The sequence below is a fragment of the Pleurodeles waltl genome, chromosome 12, assembly GCF_031143425.1.
Source record: "Pleurodeles waltl isolate 20211129_DDA chromosome 12, aPleWal1.hap1.20221129, whole genome shotgun sequence".
Lineage (NCBI taxonomy): Eukaryota > Metazoa > Chordata > Amphibia > Caudata > Salamandridae > Pleurodeles > Pleurodeles waltl.
Genome location: NC_090451.1, coordinates 117189116 through 117202243, shown reverse-complemented (window position 1 = coordinate 117202243; position 13128 = coordinate 117189116). Strand labels below are relative to the sequence as shown.

Below are 13128 nucleotides of genomic sequence, written 5' to 3'. Positions count from 1 at the left end.
TAGCATCACTATCCAGAATCTGTTCACATGAGTTATGTTCCTCTTATCCCCACGCATCTAATAATCAGCTCTTGGTCTCCCTCCACCTCTCACGAGACATAGTCTGAGGCAGTGTCTCCATCTTGGAGAGACAATCCCTTGTACTTGTGTTGTTCTACTGGCGCTGCCGGCTTGAGCTTTGGTCAGCAGTGGCAAAAGAAGGACTAATGGAAAGTGAACGTATACTGGAGCAACAGAGTGTATGGATTTATAAGAGCTTGATTAAATGAGAAAAAAAGAGTTTAGTTGAGAGAAAAAATGCAACCTGGCCCGTACGGGGATCGAACCCGCGACCTTGGCGTTAAAAGCACCACGCTTTAACCAACTGAGCTAACCGGCCATGAGTACTACAGATATCCTTTTTCCATGAAATGCAGATAGATAGAAGAGTTGGTCTTACTATCGCAATTCCTTCATACTTTTCTCCTTCCGCCCCCTGTCTGGATTACAATAACAAGAGCTGTGGAGTGCTGCGCGCCAGCCTCAGTGCCTCTTCTTTCACTCAATCTCACTGTGTGCTGTGATATCTTTGTAACATCGCTTGTTGCCGGAAAAAAAGGAAAGGATGGATAGTATTTTTATTCTTTTACAACAAAACCCAAAATGCATCGGCTTGCTTGCTCATTAACTTTACAAGGCCAGCTGCTTTTGAGATATTATAATTATAGTGGTTATTCGGTGTTGGAGGTAAGAGAGTTTTTTTTAGGTCTGGCCGTTCCTTCTGCTTCAAATTACTTGAGCTCATGTCAACAAAGTAACAACAAAACATAGCCAACGGTTCGTTGCTCAAGCCTTTCCTACTGCGCCTTCCCATGTCTCTCCTGCCGACCACAGTGCAGGAAATCTGAGTTTGCATTTGCGCGAAGAGACGTACAACACAAGAAGGCGCGCTTTTGTGCGCCGGGCACCACCCGGCCTGTACATTCCTCACTGTCGTGAGATCAGTTTACTCAGCAGAGCATGACGCTGCAATTGGTTAGTAGGGCAGGCCTGACCAGAATAGTATATTTGGGGTCATGTATTTGATTGCATTTTTAAAACAGTAACAGAACTTAACTGCAATGTTTAAATAGGTCTAGACATATTTAAACAGTGTCAATTTAATAGAAGAATTGTGGACAATTCAGAGGGGAGACACCAATGTTTTTTTTCCCATTGGGTGGATGCGGCATTAAAGAGTTTGAAGACCACTGGTCTAAGTGGACACTAATACACCTGGATGCTCCTGAATTCCTCGCAACAGATGCCAGCAAACCTGGCTGGAGAGCTACTGTGTTGGACTGATCCTGTCGATTCAAGTGGTCTTTCCTAGAGAGTCGGAGGTCATGGAAATAGATGGAGTTGATGGTAATCTTCAAGGCTTTGAAGTTTTCCCATCATCATCTGTCTCAAAAAAATGTGCTAGTAAAGACAGAGAATAAGGTAGCTGTCTTTTACATTAACCAACAGTGAAGCATGCATTCAAAATCCCTCAATGCAATAGCAGAACAATTGGGTTATTGGGCAGAGATCAACCTGTTGCACACGTCGGCAGTACACATCAAGGGCACCGACAATGTGATGGCAGACAGCTGGAGGTTTCCAAATTTGCTGGAGTTGACGTTATCCAGGTCGTTGTTTTGAGAGATATGCCGAGAGTTTGTGAAACCCTTTCTGGATCTCTTTTCAAACAAGGACAATGCTCATCTTTGTCGATTCTGATCCAGGCTTCCGGAACAAGGAGCCTAGGTAGTGGACGTATTGGTGATAAAGTGGCTGAGAAGTCTCCTTTATACATTCCCCCACTTTTTATTGATCCAGATGGTTCTCTTCAAGTCTCAGCAGGGGGGAGGGAACTTTATTCTTGTGGGCCCTTATTGGCCAGAGATGTCATGGTTTCCTCTTCTGAACCCCTGGCTCTTCTTCCTCCTTGGGTACTGCTCAAGTGTGTCTCTCTCAGAACGTCGTCCCTGACCTTCTTGCTCCAACTCACTCTATCGCTTTGGAGGTTGAGAAGTCTGGACTGCTAGCAAAGGGTCTTTCCTCTTCCTTAGTGGAGTTAATTCAGCACTCCAGCAGGCCTTCTACTTCGAAGTCTTACTCAAAGAACTGGAAGTCTTTTGAGACGTGATGTTCTGCTCATGATCTTTTGGCACCTACCTGTAGTTTGTCTGCTATTTTGCATTTTCATCTGAATGGGTTTCACTTGAATCTCTTTCCACTCTGAAAGCTCATTGCTTTGCGATAAAGGTTTTTAGGGACTTTTCTTTACCTTCGTCGATGTTACAGTCTTTGGTGTCTAGACTGTTCTGATCTTTTGTCAATTGTAAGACCAGTTGAAAAATCCTTTTCTCCAACTTAGAATCTTCCTACTCTTTTATAGGCTTTGCAATTTTATCTCTTTGTGGATCTGGATACTGTAGACATAAAGATTGTTTCCTATAAAGTTATTTTCCTATTTCCTATCACCTTGCTGAGAACAATTGGTGAGCTGGGAGCCTGAAAATGCTGTCCTCTCTTCATTTGATACTTTGGAAGATGGTTTAAGGCCTAGCCTTACATTTGCTGCAAAGGTTAAGTCTATTTTTGATAGATCTTAGGAAATAATTCTTCCTTCTTTCATTCCCTCTCCTTCCTCTCCGGAGGAACATTTTCTGAATACACTTGATGTTTAAAGAGCTCTTTTCATTTATGTCACCAGGCCTCTGCAGTTCAGGAAAACCGACTCCTTGTTTGTGACTTTTGGACAGCCTGGAAAAGACAAGAAGGTGACTTTTATGACTCTGAGTAGGTGGATTAAGTTGTCAATTTTTCTGGCTTTGCAAGGCTTTTTAGAATATCTTCCAGTTCAGGGATGGTCTACGAGAGGAATGGCCACCTCCTGGGTTGAATTCCAGTGAGTAACAATCAAGGAAATTCCTAGGGTGGCTACTTGGTCCTCAGATCATACATTTGTCAAGCATTAGGGCTTAATAATTTTTCTGTTTTGCATTTGAGTACCAATGTTTTGAACTCTGCATTACCCTTAGTCCATCTTGTCTTTGTCACAAACATTACATCCTGCCCACCTTCCCATCAGTCCTTTGGCAAGGGCTTGGCACCCAGGTTGGGTGCATGGGGCTAGCATTTAAGGATCCTCCTGTTCTTTCTTCCTGTTGGAAGGTGACATCACCTTACTTTGTAATGACTGTCACAAGGACGCAATGGACTAATTCTAATGAAGATTACCAATAAGTAACCAATGCATCACTATTCTTTCTGAATGTGCGTGGCTCATTCCGCAGGACTTGTTCTTTGTATGATTCCTGGGTTTTCAGAAGCCCTTTGATGGCAGCACCCCCACACTGAAAATTGTTTCAGCACCACTGTACAAGGGTCAGTTGTCATGCTCATCTGCGGCGTAAATTTGCATTGAAGTAGTCTAACTCCCCAGGCCTTGTCTTTTGCTCAATTTGCCTTTGTGAGTTTTCTCTCAATCACTGTCGACTTCCTTTGATCTTTCTTTCTTCTTTCACTTCACCTTCGCCTTCAGTGTATCTTTCGGCCCTCTTAAGAGACACAACCCCTTGTAGCCACTTCTATACTTCTGTCACCTAATTATTTTCCTATCCTTTCCCCTGTAACGTTGCCGATCCTAGCTATAGCATCACTATCCAGAATCTGTTCACCTGAGTTATGTTCCTCTTATCCCCACGCATCTAATAATCAGCTCTTGGTCTCCCTCCACCTCTCACGAGACATAGTCTGAGGCAGTGTCTCCATCTTGGAGAGACAATCCCTTGTACTTGTGTTGTTCTACTGGCGCTGTCGGCTTGAGCTTTGGTCAGCAGTGGCAAAAGAAGGACTAATGGAAAGTGAACGTATACTGGAGCAACAGAGTGTATGGATTTATAAGAGCTTGATTAAATGAGAAAAAAAGAGTTTAGTTGAGAGAAAAAATGCAACCTGGCACGTACGGGGATCGAACCCGCGACCTTGGCGTTATTAGCACCACGCTCTAACCAACTGAGCTAACCGGCCATGAGTACTACAGATATCCTTTTTCCATGAAATGCAGATAGATAGAAGAGTTGGTCTTACTATCGCAATTCCTTCAAACTTTTCTCCTTCCGCCCCATGTCTGGATTACAATAACAAGAGCTGTGGAGTGCTGCACGCCAGCCTCAGTGCCTCTTCTTTCACTCAATCTCACTGTGTGCTGTGATATCTTTGTAACATCGCTTGTTGCTGGAAAAAAAGGAAAGGATGGATAGTATTTTTATTCTTTTACAACAAAACCCAAAATGCATCGGCTTGCTTGCTCATTAAGTTTACAAGGCCAGCTGCTTTTGAGATATTATAATTATAGTGGTTATTCGGCGTTGGAGGTAAGAGATTTTTTTTAGGTCTGGCCGTTCCTTCTGCTTCAAATTACTTGAGCTCATGTCAACAAAGTAACAACAAAACATAGCCAACGGTTCGTTGCTCAAGCCTTCCCTACTGCGCCTTCCCATGTCTCTCCTGCCAACCACAGTGCAGGAAATCTGAGTTTGCATTTGCGCGAAGAGACGTACAACACAAGAAGGCGCGCTTTCGTGCTCCGGGCACCACCCGGCCTGTGCATTCCTCACGGTCGTGAGATCAGTTTACTCAGCAGAGCATGACGCTGCAATTGGTTAGTAGGGCAGGCCTGACCAGAATAGTAAATTGGGGGTCATGTATTTGATTGCATGTTTAAAACAGTAACAGAACTTAACTGCAATGTTTAAATAGGTCTAGACATATTTAAACAGTGTCAATTTAATAGAAGAATTGTGGACAATTCAGAGGGGAGACACCAATGTTTTTTTTCCCATTGGGTGGATGCGGCATTAAAGAGTTTGAAGACCACTGGTCTAAGTGGACACTAATACACCTGGATGCTCCTGAATTCCTCGCAACAGATGCCAGCAAACCTGGCTGGAGAGCTACTGTGTTGGACTGATCCTGTCGATTCAAGTGGTCTTTCCTAGAGAGTCGGAGGTCATGGAAATAGATGGAGTTGATGGTAATCTTCAAGGCTTTGAAGTTTTCCCATCATCATCTGTCTCAAAAAAATGTGCTAGTAAAGACAGAGAATAAGGTAGCTGTCTTTTACATTAACCAACAGTGAAGCATGCATTCAAAATCCCTCAATGCAATAGCAGAACAATTGGGTTATTGGGCAGAGATCAACCTGTTGCACACGTCGGCAGTACACATCAAGGGCACCGACAATGTGATGGCAGACAGCTGGAGGTTTCCAAATTTGCTGGAGTTGACGTTATCCAGGTCGTTGTTTTGAGAGATATGGCGAGAGTTTGTGAAACCCTTTCTGGATCTCTTTTCAAACAAGGACAATGCTCATCTTTGTCGATTCTGATCCAGGCTTCCGGAACAAGGAGCCTAGGTAGTGGACGTATTGGTGATAAAGTGGCTGAGAAGTCTCCTTTATACATTCCCCCACTTTTTATTGATCCAGATGGTTCTCTTCAAGTCTCAGCAGGGGGGAGGGAACTTTATTCTTGTGGGCCCTTATTGGCCAGAGATGTCATGGTTTCCTCTTCTGAACCCCTGGCTCTTCTACCTCCTTGGGTACTGCTCAAGTGTGTCTCTCTCAGAACGTCGTCCCTGACCTTCTTGCTCCAACTCACTCTATCGCTTTGGAGGTTGAGAAGTCTGGACTGCTAGCAAAGGGTCTTTCCTCTTCCTTAGTGGAGTTAATTCAGCACTCCAGCAGGCCTTCTACTTCGAAGTCTTACTCAAAGAACTGGAAGTCTTTTGAGACGTGATGTTCTGCTCATGATCTTTTGGCACCTACCTGTAGTTTGTCTGCTATTTTGCATTTTCATCTGAATGGGTTTCACTTGAATCTCTTTCCACTCTGAAAGCTCATTGCTTTGCGATAAAGGTTTTTAGGGACTTTTCTTTACCTTCGTCGATGTTACAGTCTTTGGTGTCTAGACTGTTCTGATCTTTTGTCAATTGTAAGACCAGTTGAAAAATCCTTTTCTCCAACTCAGAATCTTCCTACTCTTTTATAGGCTTTGCAATTTTATCTCTTTGTGGATCTGGATACTGTAGACATAAAGATTGTTTCCTATAAAGTTATTTTCCTATTTCCTATCACCTTGCTGAGAACAATTGGGGAGCTGGGAGCCTGAAAATGCTGTCCTCTCTTCATTTGATACTTTGGAAGATGGTTTAAGGCCTAGCCTTACCTTTGCTGCAAAGGTTAAGTCTATTTTTGATAGATCTTAGGAAATAATTCTTCCTTCTTTCATTCCCTCTCCTTCCTCTCCGGAGGAACATTTTCTGAATACACTTGATGTTTAAAGAGCTCTTTTCATTTATGTCACCAGGCCTCTGCAGTTCAGGAAAACCGACTCCTTGTTTGTGACTTTTGGACAGCCTGGAAAAGACAAGAAGGTGACTTTTATGACTCTGAGTAGGTGGATTAAGTTGTCAATTTTTCTGGCTTTGCAAGGCTTTTTAGAATATCTTCCAGTTCAGGGATGGTCTACGAGAGGAATCGCCACCTCCTGGGTTGAATTCCAGTGAGTAACAATCAAGGAAATTCCTAGGGTGGCTACTTGGTCCTCAGATCATACATTTGTCAAGCATTAGGGCTTAATAATTTTTCTGTTTTGCATTTGAGTACCAATGTTTTGAACTCTGCATTACCCTTAGTCCATCTTGTCTTTGTCACAAACATTACATCCTGCCCACCTTCCCATCAGTCCTTTGGCAAGGGCTTGGCACCCAGGCTGGGTGCATGGGGCTAGCATTTAAGGATCCTCCTGTTCTTTCTTCCTGTTGGAAGGTGACATCACCTTACTTTGTAATGACTGTCACAAGGACGCAATGGACTAATTCTAATGAAGATTACCAATAAGTAACTAATGTATCACTATTCTTTCTGAATGTGCGTGGCTCATTCCGCAGGACTTGTTCTTTGTATGATTCCTGGGTTTTCAGAAGCCCTTTGATGGCAGCACCCCCACACTGAAAATTGTTTCAGCACCACTGTACAAGGGTCAGTTGTCATGCTCATCTGCGGCGTAAATTTGCATTGAAGTAGTCTAACTCCCCAGGCCTTGTCTTTTGCTCAATTTGCCTTTGTGAGTTTTCTCTCAATCACTGTCGACTTCCTTTGATCTTTCTTTCTTCTTTCACTTCACCTTCGCCTTCAGTGTATCTTTCGGCCCTCTTAAGAGACACAACCCCTTGTAGCCACTTCTATACTTCTGTCACCTAATTATTTTCCTATCCTTTCCCCTGTAACGTTGCCGATCCTAGCTATAGCATCACTATCCAGAATCTGTTCACCTGTTAATTCCTCTTATCCCCACGCATCTAATAATCAGCTCTTGGTCTCCCTCCACCTCTCACGAGACATAGTCTGAGGCAGTGTCTCCATCTTGGAGAGACAATCCCTTGTACTTATGTTGTTCTACTGGCGCTGCCGGCTTGAGCTTTGGTCAGCAGTGGCAAAAGAAGGACTAATGGAAAGTGAACGTATACTGGAGCAACAGAGTGTATGGATTTATAAGAGCTTGATTAAATGAGAAAAAAAGAGTTTAGTTGAGAGAAAAAATGCAACCTGGCCCGTACGGGGATCGAACCCGCGACCTTGGCGTTATTAGCACCACGCTCTAACCAACTGAGCTAACCGGCCATGAGTACTACAGATATCCTTTTTCCATGAAATGCAGATAGATAGAAGAGTTGGTCTTACTATCGCAATTCCTTCAAACTTTTCTCCTTCCGCCCCCTGTCTGGATTACAATAACAAGAGCTGTGGAGTGCTGCACGCCAGCCTCAGTGCCTCTTCTTTCACTCAATCTCACTTTGTGCTGTGATATCTTTGTAACATCGCTTGTTGCCGGAAAAAAAGGAAAGGATGGATAGTATTTTTATTCTTTTACAACAAAACCCAAAATGCATCGGCTTGCTTGCTCATTAAGTTTACAAGGCCAGCTGCTTTTGAGATATTATAATTATAGTGGTTATTCGGCGTTGGAGGTAAGAGATTTTTTTTAGGTCTGGCCGTTTCTTCTGCTTCAAATTACTTGAGCTCATGTCAACAAAGTAACAACAAAACATAGCCAACGGTTCGTTGCTCAAGCCTTCCCTACTGCGCCTTCCCATGTCTCTCCTGCCAACCACAGTGCAGGAAATCTGAGTTTGCATTTGCGCGAAGAGACGTACAACACAAGAAGGCGCGCTTTCGTGCGCCGGGCACCACCCGGCCTGTGCATTCCTCACGGTCGTGAGATCAGTTTACTCAGCAGAGCATGACGCTGCAATTGGTTAGTAGGGCAGGCCTGACCAGAATAGTATATTTGGGGTCATGTATTTGATTGCATTTTTAAAACAGTAACAGAACTTAACTGCAATGTTTAAATAGGTCTAGACATATTTAAACAGTGTCAATTTAATAGAAGAATTGTGGACAATTCAGAGGGGAGGCACCAATGTTTTTTTTCCCATTGGGTGGATGCGGCACTAAAGAGTTTGAAGACCACTGGTCTAAGTGGACACTAATACACCTGGATGCTCCTGAATTCCTCGCAACAGATGCCAGCAAACCTGGCTGGAGAGCTACTGTGTTGGACTGATCCTGTCGATTCAAGTGGTCTTTCCTAGAGAGTCGGAGGTCATGGAAATAGATGGAGTTGATGGTAATCTTCAAGGCTTTGAAGTTTTCCCATCATCATCTGTCTCAAAAAAATGTGCTAGTAAAGACAGAGAATAAGGTAGCTGTCTTTTACATTAACCAACAGTGAAGCATGCATTCAAAATCCCTCAATGCAATAGCAGAACAATTGGGTTATTGGGCAGAGATCAACCTGTTGCACACGTCGGCAGTACACATCAAGGGCACCGACAATGTGATGGCAGACAGCTGGAGGTTTCCAAATTTGCTGGAGTTGACGTTATCCAGGTCGTTGTTTTGAGAGATATGCCGAGAGTTTGTGAAACCCTTTCTGGATCTCTTTTCAAACAAGGGCAATGCTCATCTTTGTCGATTCTGATCCAGGCTTCCGGAACAAGGAGCCTAGGTAGTGGACGTATTGGTGATAAAGTGGCTGAGAAGTCTCCTTTATACATTCCCCCACTTTTTATTGATCCAGATGGTTCTCTTCAAGTCTCAGCAGGGGGGAGGGAACTTTATTCTTGTGGGCCCTTATTGGCCAGAGATGTCATGGTTTCCTCTTCTGAACCCCTGGCTCTTCTACCTCCTTGGGTACTGCTCAAGTGTGTCTCTCTCAGAACGTCGTCCCTGACCTTCTTGCTCCAACTCACTCTATCGCTTTGGAGGTTGAGAAGTCTGGACTGCTAGCAAAGGGTCTTTCCTCTTCCTTAGTGGAGTTAATTCAGCACTCCAGCAGGCCTTCTACTTCGAAGTCTTACTCAAAGAACTGGAAGTCTTTTGAGACGTGATGTTCTGCTCATGATCTTTTGGCACCTACCTGTAGTTTGTCTGCTATTTTGCATTTTCATCTGAATGGGTTTCACTTGAATCTCTTTCCACTCTGAAAGCTCATTGCTTTGCGATAAAGGTTTTTAGGGACTTTTCTTTACCTTCGTCGATGTTACAGTCTTTGGTGTCTAGACTGTTCTGATCTTTTGTCAATTGTAAGACCAGTTGAAAAATCCTTTTCTCCAACTCAGAATCTTCCTACTCTTTTATAGGCTTTGCAATTTTATCTCTTTGAGGATCTGGATACTGTAGACATAAAGATTGTTTCCTATAAAGTTATTTTCCTATTTCCTATCACCTTGCTGAGAACAATTGGTGAGCTCGGAGCCTTAAAATGCTGTCCTCTCTTCATTTGATACTTTGGAAGATGGGGTAACTTTAAGGCCTAGCCTTACCTTTGCTGCAAAGGTTAAGTCTATTTTTGATAGATCTTAGGAAATAATTCTTCCTTCTTTCATTCCCTCTCCTTCCTCTCCGGAGGAACATTTTCTAAATACACTTGATGTTTAAAGAGCTCTTTTCATTTATGTCACCAGGCCTCTGCAGTTCAGGAAAACTGACTCCTTGTTTGTGACTTTTGGACAGCCTGGAAAAGACAAGAAGGTGACTTTTATGACTCTGAGTAGGTGGATTAAGTTGTCAATTTTTCTGGCTTTGCAAGGCTTTTTAGAATATCTTCCAGTTCAGGGATGGTCTACGAGAGGAATGGCCACCTCCTGGGTTGAATTCCAGTGAGTAACAATCTAGGAAATTCCTAGGGTGGCTACTTGGTCCTCAGATCATACATTTGTCAAGCATTAGGGCTTAATAATTTTCTGTTTTGCATTTGAGTACCAATGTTTTGAACTCTGCATTACCCTTAGTCCATCTTGTCTTTGTCACAAACATTACATCCTGCCCACCTTCCCATCAGTCCTTTGGCAAGGGCTTGGCACCCAGGTTGGGTGCATGGGGCTAGCATTTAAGGATCCTCCTGTTCTTTCTTCCTGTTGGAAGGTGACATCACCTTACTTTGTAATGACTGTCACAAGGACGCAATGGACTAAGGCTAATGAAGATTACCAATAAGTAACCAATGCATCACTATTCTTTCTGAATGTGCGTGGCTCATTCCGCAGGACTTGTTCTTTGTATGATTCCTGGATTTTCAGAAGCCCTTTGATGGCAGCACCCCCACACTGAAAATTGTTTCAGCACCACTGTACAAGGGTCAGTTATCATGCTCATCTGCGGCGTAAATTTGCATTGAAGTAGTCTAACTCCCCAGGCCTTGTCTTTTGCTCAATTTGCCTTTGTGAGTTTTCTCTCAATCACTGTCGACTTCCTTTGATCTTTCTTTCTTCTTTCACTTCACCTTCGCCTTCAGTGCATCTTTCGGCCCTCTTAAGAGACACACCCCCTTGAAACCACTTCTATACTTCTGTCACCTAATTATTTTCCTATCCTTTCCCCTGTAACGTTGCCGATCCTAGCTATAGCATCACTATCCAGAATCTGTTCACCTGAGTTATGTTCCTCTTATCCCCACGCATCTAATAATCAGCTCTTGGTCTCCCTCCACCTCTCACGAGACATAGTCTGAGGCAGTGTCTCCATCTTGGAGAGGCAATCCCTTGCACTTGTGTTGTTCTACTGGCGCTGCCGGCTTGAGTTTTGGTCAGCAGTGGCAAAAGAAGGACTAATGGAAAGTGAACGTATACTGGAGCAACAGAGTGTATGGATTTATAAGAGCTTGATTAAATGAGAAAAATAGAGTTTAGTTGAGAGAAAAAATGCAACCTGGCCCGTATGGGGATCGAACCCCCGACCTTGGCGTTATTAGCACCACGCTCTAACCAACTGAGCTAACCGGCCATGAGTACTACCGATATCCTTTTTCCATGAAATGCAGATAGATAGAAGAGGTGGTCTTACTATCGCAATTCCTTCATACTTTTCTCCTTCCGCCCCCTGTCTGGATTACAATAACAAGAGCTGTGGGGAGTGCTGCACGCCAGCCTCAGTGACTCTTCTTTCACTCAATCTCACTGTGTGCTGTGATATCTTTGTAACATCGCTTGTTGCCGGAAAAAAAGGAAAGGATGGATAGTATTTTTATTCTTTTACAACAAAACCCAAAATGCATCCTTTGCTTGGTCATTAAGGGCCATATTTATACTCCGTTTGCGCCGAAATTGCGTCGTTTTTTTTGACACAATTTCGACGCAAAACTAACGCCAACTAACGCCATATTTATACTATGGCGTTAGAGGCGAATAGCGCCAAAGTTCCCGGAATGTGCGTCATTTTTTAGCGTGAACCCCTTCCTTGCGTTAATGATATGCAAGGGAGGCGTTCCCGTCTAAAAAATGACTCCCAGGCCTTTACGTGGTATTTATACTCCCGGGCAAAAGAGACGCCCGGGAGTTGGCGTGGCTAAAAACGGCGCATTTGCGCCACTTTTTAACGCCTGCTCAGGGCAGGCGTTAAGGGGCCTGTGGGATCAAAATGAGCCCACAGGTGCCCTCCCATGCCCCCAGGGACCCCCCCTGCCACCCTTGCCCACCCCAGGAGGACCCCCAAGGATGGAGGGACCCACCCCAGGGACATTCAGGTAAGTTCAGGTAAGTATAATTTTTTATTTTTTATATTTTTTTTTGGTGGCATAGGGGGGCCTTATTTGTGCCCCCCTACATGCCACTATGCCCAATGACCATGCCCAGGGGACAGAAGTCCCCTGGGCATGGCCATTGGGCAAGGGGGCATGACTCCTATCTTTACAATGATAGGAGTCATGTTGATGGGGGATGGGCGTCGAAAATAAATGGCGCAAGTCGGGTTAAGACGATTTTTTCGACGTAACCTGACTTGCCCCATTTTAAGACGCCCATGCGCCATTTTCCCCCTACGCCGGCGCTGTCTGGTCTACGTGGTTTTTTCCCACGCAAACCAGGCAGCGCCGGTCTGATTGCGCCGTCTAACGCCATTCCATAAATACGGCGCCCGCATGGCGCTTCAGAATGGCGTTAGACGGCGCAAAACTTTTTGACGCTAAACTGCGTTAGCGCAGTTTAGCGTCAAAAAGTATAAATATGGGCCTAAGTTTACAAGGCCAGCTGCTTTTGAGATATTATAATTATAGTGGTTATTCGGCGTTGGAGGTAAGAGAGTTTTTTTTAGGTCTGGCCGTTCCTTCTGCTTCAAATTACTTGAGCTCATGTCAACAAAGTAACAACAAAACATAGCCAAAGGTTCGTTGCTCAAGCCTTCCCTACTGCGCCTTCCCATGTCTCTCCTGCCGACCACAGTGCAGGAAATCTGAGTTTGCATTTGCGCGAAGAGACGTACAACACAAGAAGGCGCGCTTTCGTGCGCCGGGCACCACCCGGCCTGTGCATTCCTCACTGTCGTGAGATCAGTTTACTCAGCAGAGCATGACGCTGCAATTGGTTAGTAGGGCAGGCCTGACCAGAATAGTATATTTGGGGTCATGTATTTGATTGCATTTTTAAAACAGTAACAGAACTTAACTGCAATGTTTAGATAGGTCTAGACATATTTAAACATTGTCAATTTAATAGAAGAATTGTGGACAATTCAGAGGGGAGGCACCAATGTTTTTTTCTCCATTGGGTGGATGCGGCATT

The 13128-nt window shown here is 44.1% G+C and overlaps 4 non-coding genes across 4 annotated transcripts; all 4 read right to left on the bottom strand.

Moving 5' to 3' along the window:
* Positions 1-305: 305 nt before the first annotated feature.
* On the bottom strand, positions 306-379 carry TRNAK-UUU (transfer RNA lysine (anticodon UUU)). Its single transcript has one exon. It is a non-coding gene; the product is annotated as a tRNA-Lys (tRNA).
* A 3585-nt stretch (positions 380-3964) lies between these two features.
* TRNAI-AAU (transfer RNA isoleucine (anticodon AAU)) lies at positions 3965-4038 on the bottom strand. The gene has a single exon. It is a non-coding gene; the product is annotated as a tRNA-Ile (tRNA).
* A 3581-nt stretch (positions 4039-7619) lies between these two features.
* TRNAI-AAU (transfer RNA isoleucine (anticodon AAU)) lies at positions 7620-7693 on the bottom strand. The gene has a single exon. It is a non-coding gene; the product is annotated as a tRNA-Ile (tRNA).
* A 3589-nt stretch (positions 7694-11282) lies between these two features.
* On the bottom strand, positions 11283-11356 carry TRNAI-AAU (transfer RNA isoleucine (anticodon AAU)). The gene has a single exon. It is a non-coding gene; the product is annotated as a tRNA-Ile (tRNA).
* Between the last annotated feature and the right edge of the window lie 1772 nt (positions 11357-13128).